Here is a 26254-nt window from a genome sequence, read left to right as displayed (position 1 = left end):
ATATGCCATTGCAGCCTAGTACAAATTGTGCCGGCACCTCTATCTTGTGGATTCTTAACTCATAACCACACACGGTCAACTGGAAGCCTTTTTCTACGGATGGGGCCTATGAGCTCTATTGATTCTTTAAAGCTATCAAACAGCTATGTCTCAAGCAGCAGGCTTGGGGATAAAGTAAAGGTTCAAGCTCTAATGGAAGCTAGGGGCTTGAAAAAGAGCCCAGATTGAGTCGAATTGAGATTCAAGGTCAGCTGAACACTTCTCTTATACATCCAAGGAATAAATAGATTGATGAAGGATGTAGTTTATGTGGTAGATTTGTGTTGTAAAGGAACATTTTCTTTAGTAGCAAAATATTTTGCCTATATCTATACGCACGAGAATATCTCTCTCTCTCTCTCTCTTTGCCTTGAAGGCTTGACAAGTTAAAAGTCGTAGACTACCGATTCCCAAATCTCAAGGATTGGAAAGAGCATCGTCTCTCTCTCTCTCTCTCTCTCTCTCTCTCCCCCCCCCCCTTTCTATCACCCAATTGTGGTAGATCGGTTATGCCATTTCCCTCTTGAATAGCAGGTCTTGAGTTCAACTCTCCTCGTCGGATAGATCTTTAAGGTCTCTTGGGATAGTTTCCTACGACGTTAAAAATTCTCTTCTTCTTCTTCCTCTCTCTCTCTCTCTCTCTCTCTATATATATATATATATATATATATATATATAATATATATATATATATCTCGGAATGCTTATGGGTAGGCCTTGTTTTCTTCTTCTTGTTTACACACTTCGCTGTCTCCCTCATGGCAGTAGCAAAAATTTCTGCACGAGAGCTTGCAAGTTCTCCTTTCCCCGAATTACCAGCTCGTAAACTCAGGCCGTCTCACCCCGAACGGTGTCTTCGTTCGAGCGATTGCCTGGATTTTGGGAGGGCATTGGCGGCTTCCTTGGATGTAAACAGCTATCATATTTGCCTCCTATGGAGCGCTTTGGACCGCTTTGGCCTGCATCCGACGGGACAGACATCCTCCATGCATTGGAGGATTTATTTATCACTGTAGATTCATTGGCTGGTCTTTTGAACATCCTCCAAGTTTATGAGTGCAGGAAGCGGAAGAAATTACAGTTGCACAGACATTGTGCTTTTAGATACCTCTGCTGCACAGGAGGTATGTGATAGACCAGCATTGACTGTGCGTGTGTTTGGGAACGGTGAAGGAAAGGGCAACTGGCAGTTTCACATGGAGGACAATGAAGAGCTTGAGAATGCCCTCAATAATCCCAAGAAGGTCAAAAAGGTCTTAGACACTATTCAGCAGATGTTCGGTGATATGGTTTTAGATGAGAGCAAGTATGGCTTCGTGAGCAATTACAATCAAACCATTCTTTTTAGGAGAGCTGCAATTGTTGCTATGAAGACCTTGGAATATTCTCCCGTGGTTAAAATTGGATCCACTCCTCTTGTTGCATTCTTGTATGTCTTGGTAGAAGCCTACAATCATCAAGGTGATAAAAACCGTCTTGGGAGGTCAAAGGTGTCTACTACGCCTTCAAAAGGATATGTTCTTACATTTCCTGTGGTTATTGAAGTGACTTCGATAGGAAGGAGGACAAGCCGTGTAAATAGTATGACTGTCTGTGCAAAAAGAGCCCAAGAACATCTGGGGCTGCTGGTTCTTCAAGAAAAGAGGAGGCAGTGTGCACAGATGGAAAACATGTCTTCTACCATCTTGATGTATCGAATTTCTACACGGATGTCTTTACATCTGAGAGTTTTCACAAGCTGCCTACTTACAACATGAAAGATATTGATCTTACAAGTCGTGTCACTTGCTATCAAAACGTTCAACTTGTATCACGATGGTGCAGCGGAGGCCTTTGTGAAAGAGCAGATGGCATACCATGCTCTAAAGGAATTGCAAGGAGACTGTGTCCCGTTTCTCGCATACTTGGTCTTGTCAGATTGTGGCACATGTTATCTTGCGTTGGTGAAGTTGATAAATGGATGTAGAAAGAGTATCGCATAAAATCTGAGAAAAATTCATGATTGTGGTATTCTCCATAATAACCTACGACTTTTCAACATTTTTATATGTGATTAAATGTCAATATTCAATGACTTTGAGCAGAGTGACATTTTCGTCAACATGGAAGCTTTTCAAAACGAAGTTCAAGAAATGGAGGACATGTTAGTATGTACTTTATCTATGTGAATCCTTTTCTTGATCGGCAAGTGAGAAGCTTGTGCATGCTACTTACTAATTATTAACATGCTTTGCAGGCATCTCTTGTAGCTGAGATAGCGGTGGAATAACATGATTACTCTTGGATCACTTGTTTCTTTTACTCAGGTATGTATTCTCTCTTCCTTCCATGATGTATGTGACTATGAAGAATGTACGGAGTTGCACACTTTTGCTTTATAAATTCACCACATAAGTTATGCATGTGGTAGATATACTTTATGTAAGTGGATTCGTCTTCTCTTTAAGGATGTCATTGTATCTCATGTGTGACTCTTTTAAAGAATTGGTCAACTCTTTAGGAGGGTATATAAAGTCCCTTGCACAGCATTGTAAATTACTCTTTATAGCTAATGATCTAGCTATTCGTCTCTCTCTCTCTCTCTCTCTCTCTCTCTCTCTCTCTCTCTCTCTCTCTGTGCAAAAATTGCAGATAATGTACGCCATGTATGCTTAATGTGGGAGAACATGTATGCATAATGTGGAAGCACTTGTGCGTGTAGTGTGGTCTCCTTCCGTCGCAAAATTCCTCTCGTTTTTAGCAGCGACCAAATATGAGGAAGTAGAATGATAAACGCGATCCCTTAAAAGATGCAGTCAAAAGTGCAAAGAAAAAATGATCGAAACCATTAACAAAATCAATCACAAGCTATTAGGGACAATAAAAATGCTCGAAGATCACGTTTTGGCTTAAGAAAGCAAGATCATTACAATGGGAGATCGTAGGACGGTCCAAGACGAAGAGATTGCGTCACTCAAGAAGAAGCTCGTTGAGACACGATCACGAAACACGCTTGAAGAGGGAGAATTACAACCCTCCGTAATAGAAGAACTCAACACAATCAAAGAGCAAGTGCGAGTTATCAAAGAGAGGGAAGAGCAGCATAAAGAAATGATGACTTCTTGGGTGTACGTTATTACAGAGATTCGACAGAAAGCAGATGAAGCTGAGAAACGGATTGAGATTGCCAAGAAAAGAAAAAGCAAGGAAACAACGTTCACACCCACCATTATTAACCTGACACTAGAAGAGAAGCAAAGAAGACATATACGCTCTCTACATGTGAGAATTTGCGACCTTAAAGACAGATAATGTAGACGAAGAGGTAAAAGAACTCATTGCTTTGATAGGGGTTTATGAGACGATACAGTCAAGAGCTTGGAGAGTGGGGCCTGGGCAACAAGAAAAATGGGAGGAACCTCGAAAAAAAGGGCACTGATCCTTCGTTTTCCCTCCATGGAAGCGAAGAAAGGCTTTTTGAAGAAGAGACCAATTCTTAAAAAGACGGGTATCTTTTTCGGGAATGACCTTATCCTCTCACAAGTCGCCTATATGTAGGAGGTAATGCCAAAGATTAGAGTGGCAAGGAAAAAAGGTAAGATTGCTTTTCACTGAGAGGGAAGAGTGGTGATATTGGGGCGAGGCTCCATATGACAGTCTGAGGCCTATGGGACTGCACTCAAAGTTGCTACCTAGAATTGTAATGAATCTATGCGCCTTGATGTGTGTGCTTTTGAGGAGAGTTTTACTTGGAGAGACATCATCTTCTACTCTGAGACATATCAGGTCCCTGGGCAATCTATGTCTCACATTAGTGAATATAGATGGGAGACAACTTGTAGATAGGAGACGATCAGAGCACAGAGGACAGGGCTCAAGAGGAGTGGTAGTGTTATTCAAGGAGGAGTTGCAGCCATTGATACATATAGCCCGCAGGGATGAGCAAGCTAGGTACATGTGGGTGAGATGAGTCTTACAAGATGGTGAGCGAGTTTTTCGGAGCGAGGGAAAAAACGAGCAAGTCCTTCAAGACTGTTTGGAGGGTGGATAAGGGAAAAGATTTACATGTTCTTTAGAAAAAGTGAGAGGATCTCGCATGCTTAAATGTGCCCAACAACGTACCTCTAGTCTTTAGCTAAATGGCATAGTGTCACCGTAGACATCTATTGTCTTCCACCCTCTCATTTGATATCCCTTTCCTCATCAACCTAAGCTTGGTTTCTCTTGAAATTCTTGCCTTGCATTGAATGGTCAAAAGACATTCATATCAACCAGCGAAAAGTATTGCATGTTAGAACATTTTAGAAGTGCAAAGGCTGTAGGGGTTGAAACATGAAATGATGAACCTTTTTTTGAGGCTAATGGACAGTTTTTATTTTTTGAGACGTGGGCCAAGTGTTTTTTCTTGCGGGTTGTGAACAACAGTCGACATCGAGGGAGCTTGGATGAGCAGCCATCTTTCTTTAACTCTTTCTAGGCTTGGAAATTTCAACTTTAATGTACTTGTCGTACATGTAGACACACACACACAGAGTGCTCAGTGTTTGTGTTTTTGTCTTCTTGAATGAGTGTGGCCCGTACAAGCTCTCTTAGGTTCCTATTGGATTTTTCTACGGATGGCGTAGATAAGCCATCCCAAGAGTCATGTTACCTTTCTTCTTACAAGGTACATGGCTATGGTGTATCTACATTGTCATGCAATGTAAGGTGCAGCGGAATGAATGTTGTTCTTTCTCAAGATGAGTGATCCATATTTGCTCAAGGTTCCTTTTAGTTCTTATGGAAGGGAGAGCCTTCCGTTCTTAATGGAGAGTGCTATGATCACGAACAAAGTGAGTGGACACTGTGCGTGCAAGTGTATGAGACTGACAGATAGAGAGAAGAGAGATACGACACCAGAGATGTCGTAAAACCCTCCTCCGAAGGCCCCACTCTCGTCGGCGAGAGTGGTCTACGATTGATTGCACAAACGGATACAATGATGATGCAGATCTAGGCTATGTCGGCGACGACAACCGGGATGGCGATGACGACAATAGAGCTGAAAACTGAGCGATGCTAACTGCTGTCCAAAAACGCTAATAGCTGAATTTCTGCTGCGGGTGATTTGCTGATTTTTCGGGGCTGTTTTGGGCTGCTGAAAAATGCTGCAGTAGCCTGATAAAAACGTTGATGACTGCTGTGATCTACGGCTGAAAACGCTGCTGTAATGCTGCGATTTGATGCTGAAAACGCTAGGGATAAAGTGGGTGATCAGGGCTCTGTAACGCTAGATGCAAGAGTGCAAAGCGATGGGTGTCTGTTGAAAAACGCCAAGGATAAAGTGGATTGCTGGCGATGATGTAAACGCTAGGTCTTGGGTGAGAAAAACCGCCAAGAGGTTCCCGGGGAGTCTTGCTGAGAGAGGGGGAACCTGTCGCCAATGGCCTGCTGTTCTCCTTGCTCTTCTGTCATTTAGTGCTAACTTTGGTTTGGTTATATATTTTCTTACCCAAATTGCCCTACCTACTTTTGTTGGAAAATCACTTAAATTAATAAGTGAAAAATGTCAAAAATAGGTAAAATAGGCTAAATGCATTGGAAAAATCCCCTAACTGATTCTAATGGATTCTGATGGGAATACTGATGATCATGCTATGTGCAACCAGAGATATGCATCTATACTAAGTGACTGGGTATGCACGGTCTACGAATAGACTCACAAAAAGTGCCATATCACTTCTAATCTAGACTAACTAGATTGACGGAAACCCTGTTATGGTGTAGCTTGTCCACGGACACATAGGGTTGGATGTGTCACGTGACATCCCCTCCTTTTCAAAGTGAGGTACTGGTATCGAACTGTATGGCGTCGAGGGACTCTTCGCTGATCCACTATGATGTGTGCTTCTTTGGGCCGCGCCGAAAGCGACGCAAAATCTTTTGTGGCTCCTTCGATGCTTCAACTTCGTCTAGAGTCGTGCTTCTTCCTTTTTCAAGAATCTCCATGGCTGAAAATTCTTGAAAACATTTCCAACACAAAACCATGAATATACCCATTCCATGTAAAGTGAGTGGAAAACATCTTGTTTTCTCTAAGGACTGTGCATGCAATGTAAATGAACCAGTAGACGGAATTCCAAACCGTTCACCACATACACGCAAACAATGAGATCGAATCTCTCTCTTATGATCTAGAGCAATCAAATGTGGCAATTCACAACCGAAAAGCCCATGCTTGGTGCTTATACTTTTATATGCTCGTTCTACGAATGTGTTATGCCAAGGAAGAGACATGGAATGTGACTTTCTTACATACATACTTTTCAGCTTTTCATGAGAATTCCGCACACATTCGTGCTCATTCATGAGTGAAACGTGCTCAACGTACAATATTTCCTGCTTAGGAAAAGGGATCACATAAAGTCGCTGACTAAAATACAGGAAACGATCACGAATGAAATACTCGAACAATGCGTGCGTACTAATCATGCGAACACATAATACTTCTTGTAAGGGTTCTTTAGACCTAGGCTCGAGAGCCAAGATCGATCCTTCGTGATTGATCGAATCTGCAACGAGGTTAGCTTCGCTAGAAAAAGCATCAACGAACACATCATCCTTGTGAACAATCACATCTTCTTCATGCAACTCATCATGCTTGTGAGAAATCTCATCTTGATCATGCAAATCATCATGCTTGTCAGAAATCACATCTTGATCATGCAAATCATCATGCTTGTCTTTATCATCCAAATCATCATGCTGATCATTGTCAATCAAATCATCATGCTGCTCACAATCATACAAATCCTGTGTGTCATGCTTTGGAGAAAAAGAGACTGAGAGAGTCTCCTTCGCATGAATTCGTTCAATCTTGTCCTGCATATTAGCAATGAGAGATGGAGAATGAACAATGTCCTCTCCATGAATGACAATGGGAGAATCACTTTTGGCATTGAGAGTGAAAGTGTTAGCCTCCCAATCAATGAGAGGGTTAGCATCACGAAACCATCGAATGCCCAAAATCATATCACATCTTGAGAGAGGAGAGACAACAAATCTTCTAGTGAAGGCAGCTTTTTGAATTGCAAACAACACATCAAGGCACTCCTCCGTGATGAGAACGTGCATATCGGGAACAAAGCCAAAGACCTCGATAGGAGATCTTTGACTAACTTCTAGGCGGGCTCTCTCAACAAGAGAGGGACTGATCACATCATGCATACTACCTGGGTCGAACATTATGACAAAACGCTGCCCCGTCATATGACCATAACATTTAATGAGAGAATCATCAATGGGAGGGTCATGAGAAACTTGGGGCACACTCGTGTTATCATTAATTGCATGGACAGGAAATGGATTATGTGGATTCTTTAGATTCATTCGATTCAAGCTTAGAACATGTTCTTTTTATGTGACCCTTAATCTGACAATGAAAACAACGACCTTCCTTAGAATAAGTGCTTTGCTATTCCGACGTGATGTATCCTCCTACAATCCCTTGTGCTACCTTTTCATCTGGAGTAAGCTTAGGTTTAGCAATTGTGTTAGCATTACCCTTAGATTCATTGGCAGAATTCTTTTCTGAGAGACCGTTGGAAGATTGGTGAGAAGAGTTACCATTCTTACCATTCTTACCGTTCTTACCGTAATGAGGGTTCTGAGAAATCTGCGAGGTACTTGTGGACGTCTTGTTCTCCTTAGGCTTTCCCTTGTTGTGCTTCATCTCGTGTGCTAGAGCAATCGCTACCGCCTTGTTGAGATCGATTGGGTCCAAGACTTCTACATCAAACTTGATATAGTCGTCTAACCCAAAAAAGAATGCCTCTTTGCGTTCATCATTCGACTTGCGTAATTGGGTACCTAGCTGTAAAACACGATTAGAAAAAGACATAACCGGCATACCATTTTGCTTGAGAGCGCGCCAATCGTCCTTCAATCGTGCGAGGTATTGAGGTGGTATAAACCGCGCCTTGAGCTTGTCTTGGAAATCAACCCAATTGAAAGAAAGGGGCGTGAATTCGTCGGCTTCCTCTAGGTGCGTCGCTAACTGTGCCTCTTGCCATGCGTGGTACCAATTGATGGCATCACCGGCAAGGTACATAGTTGCTGTCAAAACTTTGCTATTTCCTGTCTTCTTAGTTGTTGCAAAATAAGCATTAAATTGATGCAACCAAGAATGAATAACCGCAGCATCCATCTTACCATCGTACCTACTGAAAGTCAACTTCTCCGTGATTGGATGGTTGGAATCCGCATCGTGGCTTGTGCCACTTGAGGAACTTCCACGATCTTTGGCTGGTTCGAATTTCGAGGCAAGTACTTGTCGAATCAACTCTTGAGTGTATAGCCTCTCGCTCGATCTCCAAGGCCACTCTTTGAGCGGCACGCTCGGCCTCCAAGGCTGCGCTTCGTGTTGCCGCTTCCTCCTTTCTTTGTTCTTTTCTTTCTTTTCGTGCGTCGCGTTCGCGTTCTAAAGCAATGCGATTTGCTTCTTGTTGTGCGGCAATTATTTCGTTTCTTTCGTCGCGCTCGCGGTCCTTAGCTTCCTGTTGTTTTTCTTTGCTTGCTAGTTGTGCCAACGCAACTCGATTCGTTTCTTGTTGTTGTGCCATCATGTCCAACATCGACTTGACCATCGTTTCCATAGAAGTTGGTACAACTCGTGGCGTAGATGGCGAAGGGGGAGGGTCGGAAAAATCTCTTGGTGGGGAGAACTCTTTGTCGCCTCTCTCATGCTCATCACCTGTATGCGAAGTATCCATTCCGCTTCAGGTGACGACCATGCACTATGATATTTGGTTCTTAAGTTCACGAGGAACTTGGGTTCTTGAGGGTCTTGGGTTCTTGGGTTCTTGGGTTCTTGAGGGTCTTGAGGTTTTCTTTCGCTTGCAAACCGTGTTTGAGAAGGATCTTCTCTTCACCCGAGTTCTACTCCTTGGTGGCCTTGCGCTCACACCAAGGTTGCCTTTTCCCACCTCACGTCGATTGGCCGGCCTCTAAGTGTACGGTCCGCTCTCAATGAGTAAAAAGAGACACAAGGGGAGGCTGGATAAGCCCTTCTTTCTTGGGATTCTTGTCACTCTTCAAAAAACACGATTAGGAATCGACACGCCCAAGCGAACTTGGGTTCGTGCGACCGCAACAAGCAAAAAAAATTCTTGTGATTCTTGTGGTTCTTTCCTTGAGTGATACAGAACACTACCAAAGCTCTGATACCAATGTAAGGTGCAGCGGAATGAATGTTGTTCTTTCTCAAGATGAGCGATCCATATTTGCTAAAGGTTCCTTTTAGTTCTTATGGAAGGGAGAGCCTTCCGTTCTTAATGGAGAGTGCTATGATCACAAACAAAGTGAGTAGACACTGTTCGTTAAAGTGTATGAGACTAAGAGATAGAGAGAAGAGAGATATGACACCAGAGACGTAAAACCCTCCTCCGAAGGCCCCACTCTCGTTGGCGAGAGTGGTCTACGATTGATTGCACAAACGGGTACAATGATGATGTATAAAACTGATGCAGATCTAGGCTATGTTGGCGACGACAACCGGGATGGCGATGACGACAATAGGGCTGAAAACTGACTGATGCTAACTGCTGTCCAAAAACGCTAACTGCAAAATTTCTGCTGCGGGTGATTTGCTTATTTTTCGGGGCTGTTTTGGGCTGCTGAAAAACGCTGCAGTAGCCTGATAAAAACGCTGATGACTGCTGTGATCTATGGCTGAAAACGCTACTGTAATGCTACGATCTGATGCTGAAAACGCCAGGGATAACGTGGGTGATCAGGGCTCTGTAAAACGCTAGATGCAAGAGTGCAAAGCGATGGGTGTCTGTTGAAAAACGCCAAGGATAAAGTGGGCTGCTGGCGATGATGCAAACGCTAGGTCTTGGGTGAGGAAAACCGCCAAGAGGTTCCTGGGGAGTCTTGCTGAGAGAAGGGGGAACCTGTCGCCAATGGCTTGCTGTTCTCCTTGCTCATCTGCCATTTAGTGCTAACTTTGGTTTGCTGATATATTTTCTTACCCAAATTGCCCTACCTACTTTTGTTGGAAAGTCACTTAAATTAATACGTGAAAAATGTCAAAAATAGGTAAAATAGGCTAAATGCAGTGGAAAAATCCCCTAACTGATTCTAATGGATTCTGATGGGAATACTGATGATCATGCTGTGTGCAACCAGAGGATATGCATCTATACTATGTGACTGGGCATGCACAGTATACGAATAGACTCACAAAAAGTGCCATATCACTTCTAATCTAGACTGATTGGACTGACGGAAACCCTGTTATGGTGTAGCTTGTCCACGGACACATAGGGTTGGATGTGTCACGTGACATGCAAGTTTTATTCGCCTATAACGAAGGAAGGAGACTCTGAAGCCCAGCTTGTATGGTTTACTATGGTATCCCCTTTTTAATATTTTGACTAGCACACCTCTGCTTTCTCTTAGTCAAGTGGTCAGTTTGAATCCGTGCACTATCAAAGAGATGGATGAGGCTGCTTTGAGGAGGGTTGAGATTCCTCACATGATCTGCATTGATCTCGTTGGACACCATGGGGATGAGCACAATGAAAACTGCGACGCCTAGCGTATGCCAATCACTACCCAAAGATTGAGCCCCAGAATTCTAACAGCAGCATGTCTAGGAAGCCGTTGCCCATGCTTTACATTGGGTGTAGAAGAGAATGCTAGTATGTGATGAGGTTGTAGAAGAGAATGCTAGTGATTGCAAGGGTGGAAGAAGAATGCATTGGGCAACTGGAGATGGTGACAAGTAGCTCATGCTTGAGCATAGTAGGAATGCTAGTGCATTATGGAAGATAGCTTCCGTCATTATCAAGCCAATCTCCAACAAAGGAGTTGGGACACAAAAGGAGCAATATATCAGGGTCAAAGAGAGGGAGCTAGATGAAACCCCGGTGGAAGGTGATTAGATCTATCTTCTACCACAGGTTCTGTGTGTGTAAGCAACAGTAGCTATGCAACCGCCTGCTCCTCAAGACCTTGGCGCCACAATTCCTATATGACGTACTCAGCCAATGAGGCCATCTCCCGTGACAGATTCATCGCAACTTGAAAAAGTCTAGGTCAGGGCCAACGAAAATAAAAGGCACGTAGAAAAACTGTGTATGTGTAGGTGGTTGGCTAGTATGGACTCAGGAATGAAGTCGCCATGGAAACAGCAAGGAGGTGCATGCAGGAATCAAGGGGATGGGGGCCAATGCCTCTCTCTCTCTCTCTCTCTCTCTCTCTCTCTCTCTCTCTCTCTCTCTCTCTCTCTCTCTACGATACAGCTCGCACGAACGCACTGTTTGTCTTTTTGAAACCTGTCGAAACCAGTCCATGCCGGTGCGAACTGGTTTGAGTAGGTTCCTATACATATAACAATGAAGGATTTTGCTTTTTTAATAAAATGGGCTCCAGAAAATTGTTTCATTATTGGGTGTCAAAAACAGAGGACATTCAGAAGGTCAGCACCCGCATTCACATACGGCCAGGAGACAGTGGAGTACATAGATGCTTACACTTACCTTGGAGTGGTTTATAGTGGACCAACATTTTCATTGAGGAGAGCAGCAGAGACTAGATTGACCAAAGCCTGGTGGACCTTGGCAAAAGCCGTGTCCAAGTTATGCGTGTACTCATCGGCTTCAAAAATCTTATCTTTCGTGCTTAGGAAGGGTGGAACCTTCGTAGCACCTTCAATAATCTCAAATGGCGCCTTCCCCGTCGCAGAGTGTATCGTGTTATTGTAGGCAAATTCCACCAAAGGTAAATACTTTTTCCATTGAGTCTTTTGATCCGAGATGTAAGACTTCAATAAATCTAGTACCACTGAATTGGCAATCTCAGATTGCCCATCGGTCTGCGGATGGAAAGATGACGAGAACTGCAACCGCGTGCCAATGTTCTTGTCACGTGACACATCCAACCCTATGTGTCCGTGGACAAGCTACACTGTCACAAAGTGATGACGTGGCGGACAACAGAAACCCTAATTTTCGGAAATCGCGGAGGCTTAATTTTTTTCTTTTTTGGAAAATGATGAGCGACGCGAATTTTGCTTTTTTTTTAATGTAAAAAAAAAGAGAAAAGACTCTCTAAAAGAGAGAGAGAACTAATGCTTTTTATTTTAAAAGCTTTTGGGGCTCTGCTTTTGGGCATCCCTTGTAACCTTTAAATTAGTGGTGAGGGCCTTACTTCTTAGAGCATCTGGACACAGAGTCTGAGAGTGAAACCCTAACCACTCTCTTGTACTTTGATGATTGATTAATACAAAAAGAAATACCGAAAGGGGCGCCAGTCTTTGGGGCCAATATCTCTAGGCACGGAACTCCGCCGGGCCAGTGCAAATCTATTGTGATCTGTGAATTGTTTTGAAGTGGTTATTTGGTGCTGTCGCGATTGATTTTTGACTTGGAGTGTCCAAGTCTGTTACAGTGGTATCAGAGCACGGCCAATTTCTCTTCTACGGGAAAACCGATCCCCGATTTTTTTTTCCGCGGCACCTATGGCTTCAGGCAATGATCAGTCGACTCCCTTTGCATCTGGAGATGCGGGCTGGGATCACAACGAAGATTCAGACAGAGTATGGCCCGCCTCGGCCTACTCAGGCGGAGCAAAGAGAGATGGAGCGTCGTCAATTGATTGGCGATGCAACAAAGATGATGCTCAATTTTGCCAAGGACCCGAAGATGGCAAAATATATGAACCAGACCTCTTTGGAAGAGGTACAAATGGAGTGGCAGAGAACCACAACACCGCTCACGAAACCCGCTCTCAAGAAACCTTCTGCCTCCAAGAAAATATACGGAGAAGGAACTGGAGAACGTGGTTGATGCACGAATTGCTCAGCTTTTTGACGCGCAAAAGAAAGCCAAAAAGCACGGCAAAAAGCAGAAGAAAGGCACTGACTTCCCGGGATATTTGGGTCGTCGGTCGACATTTGACAAGGCAAAGAAATTGAAGAAGCGCGTCAAGTTTGGAGACCTACCTAGTTCTTCTTCTTCTTCTTCTGACAGTTCTTCTAGCTCCTCGGATTCGAGCGAAGAAGACAGAAAAAGCAAAAAGCGAAGCAAGAAACAAAGCTTCGGAAAGGGCAAGAAAAAGGCAAAGAAGGCTACATCTCGCCCAGAGACTGACAATTCTACTGAGGACTCGTCTACAGACAGCTCAGATTCCGATGACAGAAAGTTTTATGCGAACAAGAAGAATTTTTACAAAGCCAACCGGTATGACTTTCTCAAAGATAAAAGCAAGAAAGTCCGAGAGTTTAAGGAAGGTGGCCACTCGATCAAGTTTGATACTTTTTAGGATACTCAGATGCTTCGAAGGCTTTGTCTTTTATACAGCAGTTTGACATCGCTTTCGCGGGAGGACGCTATTCAGAGCACTCCAAGATTCGGAGAGCTGCCTCTTACTTTAAGGGGAATGCTCATACTTGGTGGTCCACGCTTCTATTAAGCAAGACTGTGCCAGTTACATAGCTGAAATTCAAGAGGCTTTTTATTTCTTCTTGGTTGACTCAAGAGTTTGAGGGAGATATACGAGCTGCTTGGAACCATCTCCGGATGACCAAGAGCGATACAGTGAATTCTTATTGTGAAAGATTCTGGAGCTCTTTTCTACCCGCCTCTTCATTCAAGAAGATCTCGTTCAGAGAACAGATTGAGCGGTTTACCTTGGGTCTACCTACAGAGATCCGAGATCACTCCTTGGAACAGAAGTCAGCTTCTATTCAGGAGTTGATGAGTCATGCGAAGCGGGGCTTTGCCATTCACTCTGGCAGTCTGACCTACCCCACAGATGAGGCCATGACACAACGAGCCGAACAGACTTTTGGGAATGAAAGTAGAAAGAAAAAGAGCAACCCAGAGAAAAAGGATGCACGACCCAAGCTTACTCCTGAGGAGAGAGCTCGCTTCATCAGAGAGGGGAAGTGCTTTGGATGCGGGGAACATGGACAAATCTCCGTAAAGTGTCCTAAAAAGGCACAGAAAGAACAGAATGATAAAGGCGACGACAGGCCTGAGAGTTCGAGAGCAGCTGAGGAATGTGGCAGAAAAGGCAGACAGAAAAGCAGAACTGGTACCACATGGCGTGGGACTTGCACCGAATCAAATGAATGAAAGTACAAACTTTGCCGCTTTTTGGGGCAAAGTGAAGGATCAGGAAGCTCTTTTGAAGGAGCCAAGGCCAACTTCTTTTCACTTGGAATTGGCGGCTCGATTTGGAATTACGCCCGACAGACTGACACCACAGGCAGAGGTAGTTTGATTGGCACCCGGATGGGATGTTGCCATTACACCGAGCATTGGCAAACTTTGTTTGCAATGACAGGGGTGTTTAGGGCACGCGAGTGACGTTCTACTCGGGATTCCTTGGTACCACAAGAACTACGCTGTGGTTGACTACCGGGCCGAGAAAGCGACTTTGATAAATGAAGGGCTTAGAGATTGTACTTGATGAACTTCAGTTTCTTACTCGGTTCTTTTGGGAGAGAACTGAACGCTGGATAGAGGTTGAATATGTTTTGATCTGATCAAAAGAACGCCAAGATTTTTCTCCACACTCATGCCGATTGCTTTTCAGAGGGCCTGAAGATCAAACCATTGATCTGATACCTGGAAGCACGCCACCGAATCGGCCACCTTATCGTGTGAGCCGAGTACAGAATGAAAAGATTATGAACCCAGTGAAAGACCTCTTGGAAAAGGGTCTTGTCCAGCCTAGTGCTTCACCGTATTGCTCTCCAGTGTTGTTGGTTTTGAAGAAAGACAGATCTTGGAGAATGTGCATCGATTATAGAGCTCTCAACAAATCACCATCAAGAACAGATTTCCGATTCCTAGGATCGATGATATACTCGACAGGTTACAGGGATCCTCGTGCTTTAGCAGGATTGACCTGAAGAGTGGATATCATCAGATCAGGATAGCGCCAGGAGATGTCTACAAGACAGCTTTTTGGACGACTTTTGGGTTATTTGAGTTTTTGGTGATGCCTTTTGGCTTAACCAATGCTCCTGCGACATTTAACAGGATGATGGACAGGATTTTTCGAGAGTACAGGCTATTTTTTGGCACTTTCTTTGACGACATCATTGTTTTTTCCAAGAATGAGACAAAACACATAGATCAGCTGCTTCAAGTCTTTCAAGCATTACAATATCACACGTTAGTGATTAATGCAAAGAAAAGTGAATTTTTCCTACCAGAGATACACTTTTTGGGACACATTGTGTGAGCGCAGCAGGAGTGCAAATGGACCCGGCCAAGATAGAGACTATCCGTGATTGGCCCGATTTGAGGAATGTCCATGAAGTTAGAAGCTTCTTGAGACTGTGTTCGTAGTACAGGCGGTTCATACGAAAGTTTGCAGAGGTTGTTTCCCCTTTGCATACCTTGACACAGAAAGGAGTACCTTTTTCGTGGGGACCCACAGAGGTGACTGCCTTTGGGACATTGAAAGAGAAATTGACTACGGGACCTATTTTGACTTTGCCGGACTTGCAGAAGTCATTTGAAGTATATTGTGATGCTTGTGGTCGCAGTCTGGGTGCGGTCTTGATGCAAGAAGGCCATGTCATAGCTTACGAGAGCCGTTTGTTCTCTAGGCCGGAGATGACAGCACAGATCTATGAGAAAGAGCTTTTGGCGGTTATCCATGCTCTTACTCAGTGGCGGCATTATCTACTCGGAGCGGATTTTACTGTCTTTATAGACCATCAGAGTTTGCGCTACTTCTTGTCACAGAAGCAACTTTCGGAAAAGCAGATGCGGTGGGCGAACATCTTGTCATAGTTCCACTTCCAGATTGTCCATGTGCAGGGACAGAAGAATGTGGTGGCAGATGCTTTGTCTCGGAAACTGTTGGTTCTGGCTATTTCCGCGATACATCATAGGAGCTTCGAGGATATGGTTGATGAGTATGCCACAGATACAGATTTTGCAGATATTTTCACACGGATACGGGATGGGGATATAGTAGCGGGATACTCCCTTTGGGAAGGCTACTTGATGAAAAAGACTATGTTGTGCGTTACACAGCCGTTGAGGGAAAAGGTTATGACTGAATGCCACTGTCCACCTTTTACGGGTCACCGCGGCATTGCTACCACCATGAAAGGGGTAGAGAGATATTTCTTTTGGCCGAGACTCAAGAAAGATGTGGAAGAGTTTGTGCGCAGTTGCTTGGTATGCCAGAAGGTCAAGTTTGACAGGCATAAGGCACAGGGATTGTTACAGCCTTTACCCATACCCACCCGCCCCTGGGAAAGTATAGCGATGGATTTCATTTTTGATCTCCCGAGAACACAAAATCATCACGATGATTTTCCGATTACATGGCACGTTTGAGACGATTGTCTCCGACAGAGACCCCAGATTTATGAGTTTGTTTTGGAAGGCAATTTGGGAGAACATTGGCACGCAGTTGCAGTTCTCGTCATCGTTCCACTTGCAGACTGACGGGCAATTTGAGATTGCCAATTCCGTGATTTTAGATTTATTAAAGTCTTGTATCTCGGATCAGAAGACTCAATGGGAAAAGAACTTACCTTTGGTGGAATTTGCCTACAATAACGCGATACACTCTTCGACGGGGAAGATGCCATGTGAGATTATTGAAAGTGCTGCGAAGGTTCCATCCTTCCTGAGCACGAAAGATTAGACATTTGAAGCGGATGAATATTCGCGAGATTTGGATACGGATTTTGCCGAGGTTCGCGAGCGGCGAGACTTTGCAGGAGTCTCAAGAACGATAGAAAAAGGCAGTGGATCGCCATCGTCACGACTTGAAACTGAAGGAGGATGATTGGGTGCTCTTACTTTTGAGAAGGCACGCCTACGAAAGAAAAAGGGAAAGGAGAGGCTTTTTCCAAAGCTTAGTATGCGATACTACGGACCTTTCCAGATCGCTGACAAGATAAGTGATGTCTCCTTCCGATTGAAACTGCCAAATACTTGGAGGATTCACAATGCATTGCATGTGAGTCTCTTGAAACCTGTTAAGGGTGATGTGCATGATGATGGGGAGCCTGATGAGCAACCCGAAGTGAAAGAAAACGAGGAGATCCTTGTTCCTGAACAGATTTTGGCACATAATGATACGAAGAAAGGTAAAGTCCGAAGGCGGTTCTTGGTTTAGTTCAAGAACTTTCCTGCATTTGATGCGAAGTGGATGGAGGAGGAGAACCTAGCAGATACTCCTCGGATTGTGAAACTTTACCTCGATGTTTTGGTTTAGCATAGTCTACTCCAAACGGAACCCAGAATTCAGCTTGGCCGAAGATCTGGTGCAGTGGGATGCACAAGAGGGGAGTCACTCCACTCCTTTGTCAACAGATGCCTTGATTTTGATACTAAACTCACAGATGTCTCTTTGAGCTTCAGGGATACTGAGAGCTGATAGTATTCTGCTGGATGACTTTATGAAATGGAATTCCTGATAATGATACTGATTTGTTCTTGACTTCTTGTGAGTGCAAGAACTGATAGCCGAAATGACTGCAGCATTTTGGTCTGATTGATCTCGAATAGACATGGTTGCAATAGGGGTTAGTCAATCGGACATCGATAAGGTCCCGATTGGACCTAGATGTGATTGCTAGCTACATTGCCAATAAATCACGGTCTAAGATCCGAATGAATGTTGAATGTCATGTGATGTCCTGTGATGTCTGGTGATGTCCTGTGATGTCGTGTGATGTGACTGTCGATTTTGTACATGTACTAGATGTGTGTTCCTAGTACGTAGGTACTAACAGTCAATGTCTACTAAGATGGTTTATGGCTTTTGTTGGTTTTGCAGGCGTAATCGCGGTCGATTACAATGCTTTCAAGAGGAGGGTATGTCACAAAGTGATGACGTGGTGGACAGCAGAAACCCTAATTTTTGCCAGAAACCCTAATTTCCGGAAATCGCGGAGGCTTTATTTTTTTAATTTTTATTTTTAATTTTTTAATTTTTTGGAAAATAATGAGCGACGCGAATTTTGCTTTTAAAAAAAAGAAAAAAAAGAGAAATTAAAGACTCTAAGAGAGAGAGAGAGAACTAATGCTTTTTATTTTAAAAGCTTTTGGGGCTCTGCTTTTGGGCATCCCTTGTAACCTTTAAATTAGTGGTGAGGGCCTCACTTCTCAGAGCATCTAGACGCAGAGTCTGAGAGTGAAACCCTAACCACTCTCTTGTACTTTGATGATTGATTAATACAAAAAGAAATACCGAAAGGGGCGCCAGTCTTTGGGGCCAATATCTCTAGGCACGGAACTCCGCCGGGCCAGTGCAAATCTATTGTGATCTGTGAATTGTTTTGAAGTGGTTATTTGGTGCTGTCGCGATTGATTTTTGACTTGGAGTGTCCAAGTCTGTTATATACACCATAGCAGGGTTCCCGTTAGTCCAATCGGTCTAGATTAGAAGTGATCTGGCACTTTTGTGAGTCTCTTCGTAGACCGTGCATGCCCAGTCACTTAGTGTAGATGCATATCCTCTGGTTGCACACGGCATAAGCATAAGCATTTCCATCAGATTCCATCAGAGTCAGTTTGGGGATTTTTCCAGTGACTTTATCCTATTTTCCCTATTTTTGATATTTTTCACTTATTAATTTAAGTGACTTCCCAACAAAAGTAGGTAGGGCAAATTGGGTAAGTTAATATATAAGCAAACCCAAGTTAGCACTCTTGGGCAGATGAGCAAGGAGCACAACAGGCCCCTAAGCAACAGGTACTCCCCCCCTCTCTCAACAAGATCCTCTCCGAGCCTTCCTTGGTGAGTCCACCCCCATCAGCCCCTAGCGTTTTGCTATCGCTACCATTTCCTGCAGATGGCGTTTTGCACAGCATCTTCTCGCCCTCAGCCCCACAAGCCTAGCGTTTTGGGATCGCCATCAACCTCAGCCTCAAGTCTAGTGTTTTTGGGATCGCCCTCAAGAACCTGCAGCAAGCTTATGCTTGCAGCCATAGAAGGCCACAAGGACAGCGTTTTCAGCCCCTTTGTCGCAGCAGATACCAGCGTTTTCAGCCTTCAAGTTCAGCCATAAAAACGCAGCCTTCATCTGCTATTCTTCAGCGTTTTTATCAGCCATAAGCCTTGCGACAAACCAGGGATTTTCGGCCACAAAAACTGCAGTAAAACAGTCATTTTCAGCACCCCAAAGTGGTCCCAGATTTTCAGCCAAAGACTCCTTGTGGACAACAGATAGAAGAGCATCGATTTCAGCCATAAAGTCATCTTTATCGTCACCGACATAGTCACGAATTACATCAGTCCATGCATCATCATTGTACACCTTTGTGCAATCAAAAGTAGACCACTCTCGCCGACGAGAGTGGGGCTTTCGGAGGAGGGTTTTACAACGTCTCTGGTGTCGTATCTCTCTTCTCTCTTTCTCTCAATCTCATACACTTGCACGCACAATATCCACTCACATTGTTCGTGATCATAGCACTCTCCATAAGGAACGGAAGGCTCTATCTTCCCTAAGAACTAAAAGGAACCTTGAGCAAATACGAATCACTAATCTTGAGAAAGAACAACATTCATTCCGCTGCACTTTACAGTTCTCCCAAATAGGCTTCCAAAAAAAACTCGTAAATCTGGGGTCCCTGTTTGAGACAATCGTCTCAGGCATGCCATGTAATCTGAAGATCTGGGCCACAAACAGTCTCGCTAAGTGATCCGGCTTGACTGTTTTCTTCACTGGAATGAAATGAGCTTGCTTGCTAAACCTGTCAATAACAGTCCAGATACCATCGTGACCACTCTGTGTTCTCGGGAGATCAAAAACGAAATCCATTGCAATACTTTCCTAGGGGCGGGTGGGTATGGGTAAAGGCTGTAACAATCCTTGTGCTTTATGCCTGTCAAACTTGACCTTCTGGCATACCAAGCAACTGTGCACAAACTCGTCTATATCCTTCTTGAGTCTCGGCCAAAAGTTGTGCTTTATGCCTGTCAAACTTGACCTTCTGGCATATCAAGCAACTGCGCACAAACTCGTCCATATCCTTCTTGAGTCTCGGCCAAAAGAAGTATCTCTCTACCCCTTTCAAGGTGGTAGCAATGCCGCAGTGACCCGTAAAAGGTGGACAGTGGCATTCGGTCATAACCTTTTCTCTCAACAGCCGTGTAACACACAACATGGTTTTCCTCATCAAGTAGCCATCCCGAATGGAATATCCCGCTACTATCTTTCCATTCCGTATCTGAGTGAAAATATCTGCAAAATCTGTATCCGTGGCATACTGATCGACCATATCCTCGAAGCTTCTATAATATATCGCGGAAATAGCCAGAACCAACGGCTTTGGAGATAAAGCATCTGCCACCAAATTCTTCTGTCCCTGCACATGGACAATCTGGAAGTGAAACTGTGACAAGATATTCGCCTACCGCATCTGCTTTTCCGATAGCTGCTTTTGTGACAAGAAGTAGCGTAAACTCTGATGGTCTGTGAAGACAAAAAAATCTGCTCCGAGTAGGTAATGCCGCCAAAAGCTCTTTCTCATAAATCTGTAATTTCAATTCCGGCCTTAAGAACAATCGGCTCTCGTAAGCAATGACATGACCTTTTTGCATTAAGACCGCATCCAGACTACGACCACAAGCATCACAATATACTTCAAATGACTTCTGCAAGTCCGGCAAAGTCAAAACTGGTCCTGTAGTCAATTTCTCTTTTAGTGTTTGAAAGGCAGTCACCTCTGTGGGTCCCCACGAGAAAGGGACTCCTCTCTGTGTCAAGATATGCAAAGGGGAAGCAACCTCTGCAAACTTTCTAATGAACCGTCTGCAGTACGAACACAATCCTAAGAAGCTTCTAACTTCATGGACATTCTTCAAATCGGGCCAATCATGGATAGTCTCTATCTTGGCCAGGTCTATCTGCACTTCTGTTACAGACACAATGTGTCCTAAAAAGGACGATAGCTGGCTGCTGCTGTTCCCCCCTCGCTGCGCCATTGCATCCCCCCCCAGCGCTGCCCGCCAGCCCTCGCTATCCCCCCCCGCTGCCCTGTCTGCCCTTCCCCTCCCCTGCTCTTCCGCGCGCTACCCCCCCTGCTGTAGCCGTTCGCGCCACCATCCCCTCCCCCCCTTCGCCCCCCGCCCGCTGCTGCCAGCGCTTCTGCTGTTGCCGCCCCCACCCACTGCTGCCAGCGCTCCCGCCATTGCCGCCCCCGCCCGCTGCCGCCAGTGCTCTTGTCATTGCCGCCCCCGCACCACCTCCCCCCCCCCCCCCCCCCCCCCCCGCCTGCTTTCTTTCTTCCCGCCGGTAGCTTCCTGCAATTCGGCTCCTACAGCACTGAGTTTTTTGGGGCAGTGCTCGACGCGCCCAGTTGCAGAATCCTCCCGCCGCCCTTTTATTACGCCACAGCAATAGACACAGATGGAGGCTTCAGCTTCGCCACAAAGGGACTCGCCCGAAGCCCCCTTGCCCGACCCCGCTGAGCCCACCATTCGACTTGCTCTTTCGCCGACATAGCAAGCGAGCCTAGCCGCAGAGGTAGAGCGATTGCAAGCGACTTCGGTCATCTGCAAGATTCTTGGCACCCGACCTAGTAGAGGAGAGCTGCGTGACCTTCTCCAGACCCGCCTTTTCGCAGAGGTGGGCAAGATCTTGGACGTACAGATTCTCGGACGGGGTTACTATCAGATTGAGTTTGAGACCTCCGAGATGGCGTCCAAGGTTATCGTCATGAGTCCACTAACCATCCGAGCAGCACGTGCCCACTTTCGACAGTGGAGACATGGTTTTGACCCCGCTTCGGATGTTCTAGTAGAGGAGGCAGACATCCCCTTCTCGGTCTGCTTTCCGGGTTTGCGGAGGGAGTACTTACCACTTCTATCCAGGATCGGCTCAGCCATTGAGACTGTCCTGGAGACACCTTGTACGGTAGCATTAGTAGCTACCAAGGTGGCTGGCATTCCCTCAGTTCGAGTTTTGGTCAAAGACTCTCACACGCTCCCGAAGGTTATTCTTTTGCCTCGGGTGAGTGGGGGTTGGTTTAGACAGAGTGGAGTATTCGGGCCTCCCGAACCAGTGCTTCATTTGTCGACAGATGGGTCATCTAGCGAAGGCCTGTCCACGGAGGAGGCCTCGACCTACACCACAGCCTCAGCCCCAGCCTGCCAGGGCTGGCCCGCAGTCACAGTGTCACAAACGGGAGCGCATAACAATATAAAATATACTCGGATAAATAGAATTTATCGCTTAATACTGAAGCCAAAGGATATAGAGAGAAATAGATAGTGTGAGAGAGAGAGTGAGAAGATCGACACAGTACTGGGACCAGAAGATGGGCTGGTCCCCCCCCTTAAAGAGAATTCTTTATTAGGGAGAATCTTTTTACAAGCACAAGAATCGGAGAAAACCCCTCCGTTCTAAATCTCTGACTCGATGGTCGTTCCTTCCCGTAAGGGAAATCCGAGAGACAAGCTCTCAATCCTTTTTCCGTATGTACTCGGAGTTGAGACTCCGCAGACAATTTCCGAATTCCGTTTCCAGAATTCCCAAGCGTAGGCCGAAGCCTTCTCGCTTCTCCTTCGCAATGAAGTACCTGCAAACACACATGCAAACACGCGACAACAATTCATATGGCGAATCCACAATAGATACCTGTCGCTCTTGCGCGAGAAAAGCGACTTCCGTGCTTCGTAGTCTCGCACGATCTCTCGCTTCTTCTGGCGGCAGAGTCTTCTCTTGCTGGCGTTGGTAACCTCCTTCAGTGAGGGCATGTGGTGCTTTTATAGCTTCTTCACCACAGCACGAATAGCTACTCGCGGAGAGATCGCGGCCGTTTTTTTTATTATTTTTTTCCAAAAAAAAAATTTCGTTTTTTTTTTTTTCCTGTTCGACCCGAAATAGGGAGAGAGAATTCGTTGGTTTGTTGCTTTATTTTCTAAGTGGCTGCCCACTTATTAAGTGGACGGCCGGCATATTTTTAAAATTTGTCTGAACCTGCCCAAAAACTCAATAAAACCTTATAAGTTAAAAACAATGCTTTCACAGCACTTCCCAGGCGTCCTTGGATGCAACCACATGTCGAATGCAATGCAAACATAGATTCCTCGCGGGAAAGCGTCTGCTCTTCTCGAAAAACTCTTTAAAATATTCCGCTTTTAAAGAAAAGCTTCTCAGAACCCATCTTTATTCTTGTACTTGCGTCTTTACGCGTATTCCTCTTTTCCAGTTCGGATTTCCTCTCGACTATGGATATCCCCTTTTCGATGCACCCGTCACCCACCTTGTGACGCATCAGGAATACCCATCACCTAGTTCTTTCCTACCGAACTTACGGTACAATCTCCTTCACGATGCTCTATGTCACCCATCCTATGACGCATCAGAGATGTCCGTTCTCGGATGGTCGGATACTTCTTCCCGATGCTCCCTGTCACCCATCCGATGTGACGCATTAGAAGTACCCGTTCTTGGTGGCCTTACAGATATTCCCGTTCACAGTGCTCCCGTTATTACTTTGAATGACGCACTAGGAATACTCTGTACTCGGATGTCTCCAGTGAGAAAAACCCTCTCACTTAAAATTCCAATAATTCATTTAGAATTATTTTTCTGTCAGATAAAGCCAATTTAGCAACACACAGACATAGACAGCGCACACATGCAGAGCCACCCTCTGAGCCTGGGGCTCCAGCGGAGGAGGGATGACAGCAGGCCCGTGGTAGACGACGACAGGGGCCACAACGTCAGCCTGGCACTCAGAGTGGCCCTCAGGCGCCTACTCAGCAGTAGTGGGTTCCCACAGGGAAGCGCTTTGGTCCTCTTGAGCAGGAGGAGGTCCCTGCTCCAGCCCCCACCCTAGCTTCACCCTCGACAGCCTCTCCCCCCCCCAGAGTTTCCCTCCTCTTCCTCATCCTCCTCCCCGCCTTATGCCCCCGCCGCTTCTTCACCTCGCCCCTCTACCTCTATCGCCCCCTCCCGCCCCTCTTCTCCACCGCTTTCCCCAGCTCCTTCCCCTCCCCCTCCTACTCCAGTTCCACAGTCGACCTAGGGGACAGGGCCTTCTCCGGCGGCTAGGAGATCTCTTGGCAGCGCTTTTGCCATGAGTCGCCTAGTGAGAGAGGGTCAGCCTTTCTTACGGCCCCCTTTGCAGGTACAGACATCTTCCCTTGCAGTTATCCCTCGTGGTCTGACGAGCATTGACATCCGGCGCCGTGGGACTTCTTCGACTACGGCTGCACTCGTTTTCTCGGCAACCCCTCAACAGACCATGAGGCAACCTGCTTCAGGGTCCATGCTCTGTTCCTTGCCGCTAGGGGGACAGAGGCCTTGGACTTAGCAGTTGGTTTCTCCTTCCCCCTTTGCGGCAGGGCCCAGACAGAGTGGACTCTCGACTCAGTGTTGGGATGGTTGCACACACAGGTCCAAGAGTTCTCTCACCACATGGGAGAACTAGGAGTTACAGACATGCTACAGACTTAGTGGCCATTGGCCAAGTTTGTGTGACACCCCCAGACTCAGCAGGATGTAGACACATTGTGGTTTACTTCTTTGCTGATACACAATGTTTACCATGCTATGTATACATTCATGAGGACTATTGGATAGAGGAGGTTGCTTTACGCACGGCTCGCTCTGCTTGGGCTTGGGCTAGGCACTCATTGCAGTCACGTCTATCTAGAGGATGCTCGGATGCGGATTACTCCCCATCCAAGCCAGCCTCGAAGATAGCGCGTCTAGCTGCTGCGGCAGCATCTGTTCTCTCGCTCCCCATGAGGATCGTCTCATGGAACGTGCAGGGACTAGGTGGGCCTCAGTTTCAACGTTAGCGGGGCCGATTGCGTCAGGAGCTTCAGCGTTGCCTTGTGGGAGGAGAGATGGATCTCCTTATGCTTCAGGAGCACCATCTGTGTGAGAGCCGCATTTGGCGATGTGGTCAGCTTTTCCGTGGACGATATGATACTTATTGGTCAGCTGCTTTTGGACCTGGAGGCATCCAGGGGGTATGTATGACTATTGCGGACTCTTTGCAGCAGGCCATTGTGGGCAGAGGGATTATTGTGCCAAGCAGGGCTCAGTGGATTACTATGCAGGTTCAGGGTGGCCTAGTGGGTTTCCTGAACATCTATGCGCCCAATGTGGCGAGTGCTCATGCAGAGTTTTGGTCACAGATTGTTGAGTCTCTGCCACAAGCAGATCATTGGTGCATAGGAGGGGACTTCAACATGTTAAAGGACCCTTCTGACAGGATTGGTGGCAGCCATGCTACTGTCCATGGAGTCAAGTTGGCAGCTTGGGAGAGGTTTTGTATGACTCTGAGGGTCTCGGATACATGGCAACACTGTGGTTTTGTGAGGCCCCCAGACAGTCTTGCCTTCTCTCGATCGGACAACAGAGTGGGAGGAGTGAATCTATCGCGGATAGATCGCTTCTACACTGGTGACCACTTCAGTGACTTGGGAGGGTCAATGGGCATCGTGGCAGGGATCTCCTTCTCGGACTATGCACCAGTGATCCTCACAGTGGCAGACAGGCAGAGGAGTGGGAACACGATGCTTCGCATCCCAGAGAGGGTCTTGTTGGACTCAGCACTCAGAGAGAGGGTAGAGGCTCTTTGGACAGAGGGCATGGACAGGCGACTGAAAAGGATTCAAATCGACTGTCCACCTTCTTTAAATTGTTTGACCTTCTTGCTTTTATCTTCCGGGAAGTCATATTGGTTGGCTTTTTAAAAAAAAAATGTTTCTTCTTTATATAAAACATGTGATCGTCAGAGTCCGAAGTATCTGAGGATGAGTCCTCGGTAGAGCTGTCAGAAACTGGTGGAAATCTAGGCTTCTTTGCCTTTTTCTTGCCCTTTCCGAAGCTTTGCTTTGTGCTTCGCTTGTCCATGTCTTTCTGCGAGTACAGGTTCTGCTTTTTTGCACTCGTTTGTCTTTTTGGCTTTACTCCCTTCTTGAGAGTAAAAGCAATGGTCACACGCCATCTCGAGTAAATCGTATCAATCAAGTAATTCTTCAAGTGTATTACCAATCTCGGGTTCCTGGAGTACTTAATCAATCTGTTCACACATATGTCAATCTGCAGTTGACGTTTGTACTCCTTTTCTGACAAACTTGTCCAAATTTTTTTTTGCCCAAATCTTCATTCTTTTCTTCAGTTCCTGCGCCGGATCTTCAACTTTTCTTTGCCTTCCCACTGAGAGACATCATCTCTGTCAGATTCTTCACCAGAACCCATGTGTAATCTGGGATTTTTTTAATGGCTTTATGTCCTGTA

General features: G+C 45.7%; 1 protein-coding gene across 3 annotated transcripts in view; it reads left to right on the top strand.

Moving 5' to 3' along the window:
• Positions 1 to 252: 252 nt before the first annotated feature.
• Positions 253 to 26254, top strand: part of LOC147459757 (uncharacterized) — a 39426-nt gene continuing 13424 nt past the window's right edge. For 2 of the 3 annotated variants that reach the window (XR_015187911.1, XR_015187910.1), the window contains exons 1-2: positions 253 to 2182; positions 2276 to 2345. The gene's annotated coding sequence lies outside the window, so the exon portion shown is untranslated. Of the gene's footprint in view, positions 2187 to 2275; positions 2346 to 26254 lie in introns of all 3 variants that reach the window. The other variant, XR_015187912.1, reaches the window with a different exon arrangement.

The sequence above is a fragment of the Adiantum capillus-veneris genome, chromosome 4 (genome assembly GCF_014529385.1).
Source record: "Adiantum capillus-veneris isolate H3 chromosome 4, ASM1452938v2, whole genome shotgun sequence".
In the NCBI taxonomy this organism is placed as follows: domain Eukaryota; kingdom Viridiplantae; phylum Streptophyta; class Polypodiopsida; order Polypodiales; family Pteridaceae; genus Adiantum; species Adiantum capillus-veneris.
Note: the sequence above shows the minus strand (reverse complement) of the source record. Positions and strands in the feature narration are given on the sequence as shown.